Below are 2,912 nucleotides of genomic sequence, written 5' to 3' on the forward strand. Positions count from 1 at the left end.
TTTACTGGGATAGCTGCCACTCCAGTCATCTGGAACCCACCATGACACCCCAGGGCCTTCATCATCCTGATCTTTAACAATGGCCTAACCATATGAGGCCAGAAAGGGGGGCTCAGCTATCACCATCACCTTTGGCTAAATCCAGGATGTGACACTTGGAGCTTGCGGACGCTACAAAATTAAGTAGACATGCAGCCACTGCAGTAATTAAAGCAGGGGTTCATGTCCACACTTGCTTCTTCTGTCAGTGGTGCTCATCTTCATCAGGAGCACTTCCACAGACTGAAGTGGGGCATTGTGGGATACTGACAGCTGGAGCCTGGCAGTCCTGGGGCTGATAGCTTCAGCTGTAGGTGCAGGGGCACAGCTGCCCCCCTGCCCCAAGCCATGCCAGGCTGACAACTTGGGCTGTCAGCACCCAGGCAGGTCTCACAGCTGTGAAACCAGCACCTGGCTATCAGCTCTGGGGTGGAGGGAGGGCTCCAGCGGTCAGCCCCATTCAAAGTGGACAGCCAACAGGTGACAAGTAGCACAGTCTACACACATACTGCATCATCCTAACTACGTTGACATTAGTGCTATGCCTCTCATGGAGGTGGAGTCATGTCAGTGCAGTTGGCCACTTACTTCTGTCATGTATTGTATTAAGGGCTTTTGTTCAATAATAATAAATGTTATGCTGTTTTGTGTTTAATTAAATTCCAGTTATAACAAATCATGAGGAAAAAGCGATTAGTAAACAAGCAATGAATCATTCACCATTTCCTAATGTACTGAAAACAATTAAGAATGCAAAAATATTAAGCTAAGTAGTTGCTTAAATTAATTTATCTATAGTGTTCCCTCCCAGGAAGCAAAAATAGGTAAAAAATCTAGTGTAAAGGCTCTGTTTAGTTTCAAATCACCATCTTCTAACGTTTATATTAAGCAATGAGAATGCACCTCTCTTTAGAAAATAATTGAAATACAAACAGAAAAATTTATTAAAATAGATTTAAATGAATCTATCCTGATTCTTATTTTTTTATGTTCAAGGTACTGTAATACATTAGTTTAGCATACAATCTGAATTACATCACAGGTACTCTCAATTAGAAATCACTGCTTTGAAGTAGAATGGCACCCACACCATATGCTCCGCTAGAACAGGAGTTGGGAAAAACTATTTGAAATTGTATAGTGACTTTATGTAGGCTGAACTCAGCCAGAGGACCTGGCCTATCATTTTTCCAAAGTTTCCCACAAGAAGTTTGTTCCCAGTGGTCAGGACCTTAGTTACACATTTATTCAAAACATACAATTCTCCAGCATCCTTTTAACACCACCATCAGCACTGTCTCAGGCCACGTCCAGACTAGGTATTAAAATCGATTTTAGATACGCAACTTCAGCTACGGGAATAATGTAGCTGAAGTCGAATTTCTAAAATCGAGGTACTCACCCGTCTGGACAGTGCGGCATCGATGTCCGCAGCTCTCCGTGTCGATTCCGGAACTCCGTTCAGGTTGATGGAGTTCCGGAATCGATGTAAGCACGCTCGGGGATCGATACATCACGTCCAGACTAGACGCGATATATCGATCCCCGAGCAATCGATTTTAACCCGCCAATGCCGCGGGTTAGTCTGGATGTGGGCTCAGAAAGAAATGTCACATGTTGAACTACCAGTGCAGCTTCCCTTTCTCCTTGAAGGCCTCAGGGACTTTTGACTGCAGGCTAAACAGGTCCTGATTCCTGCACAGATGAGGAATGGTAAAGTGTACATAATCTCATAAGTATCAGCGGGAAAGCCATGTTAGTCTGGATCTGTAAAAGCAGGAGAGTCCTGTGGCAGCTTATAGACTAACAGACTGTTATGGTACGTCTACACTACGGGATTATTCCGATTTTACATAAACCGGTTTTGTAAAACAGATTGTATAAAGTCGCGTGCACGCAGCCACACTAACCACATTAATTGGATGGTGTGAGTCCATGGTCCGAGTCTAGCATTGATTTCTGGAGCGTTGCACTGTGGGTAGCTATCCCGTAGCTATCCCATAGTTCCCGCAGTCTCCCCCGCCCCTTGGAATTCTGGGTTGAGAGCCCAGTGCCTGATGGGGCAAAAATCATTGTTGCGGGTGGTTCTGGGTACAGCCTCACCCCTCCCTTTGTGAAAGCAGCAGACTACCATTTTGCGCCTTTTTTCCTGGGTGAACTGTGCAAACGCCATAGCACAGCAAGCATGGCCCCTGCTCAGATCAATACCGCAATCGTGGACGTTGTAAACACCTCGCGCATTCTCGTGCAGTCTACGCTGAACCGGGACCTGCAAAGCCAGGCGAGGAGGCCCCGGCTACGGCAGCGCAGCGACGAGAGTGATGAGGACATGGACATAGAATTATCTCAAACCATGGGACCCTGCTTTTTGGAGATCCTGCTGGTAATGGGGCAGGTTCTAGCCATTGAACGCCGATTTTGGGCCTGGGAAACAAGCACAGACTGGTGGGACCACATAGTTTTGCAGGTGTGGGACGATTCCCAGTGGCTGCGAAACTTTCGCATGCGTAAGGGCACTTTCATGGAACTTTGTGACTTGCTTTCCGCTGCCCTGAAACGCCAGAATACCAAGATGAGAGCAGCCCTCACAGTGGAGAAGTGAGTGGCAATAGCTCTCTGGAAGCTTGCAATGGCAGACAGCTACCGGTCAGTCGAGAATCAATTTGGAGTGGGAAAATCTACTGTGGGGGCTGCTGTGATGCAAGTAGCCAAAGCAATCATTAAGCTGCTGCTTGGAAAGGTTGTGACTCTGGGAAACGTGCAGGTCATAGTGGATGGCTTTGCTGCAATGGGATTCCCTAACTGGGGGGTGGGGGGGGCAATAGATGTAACCCATATCCCTATCTTGGCACCAGAGCACCCAGCACATAAAC

The sequence above is a fragment of the Gopherus evgoodei genome, chromosome 13, assembly GCF_007399415.2.
Source record: "Gopherus evgoodei ecotype Sinaloan lineage chromosome 13, rGopEvg1_v1.p, whole genome shotgun sequence".
Classification (NCBI taxonomy): domain Eukaryota; kingdom Metazoa; phylum Chordata; order Testudines; family Testudinidae; genus Gopherus; species Gopherus evgoodei.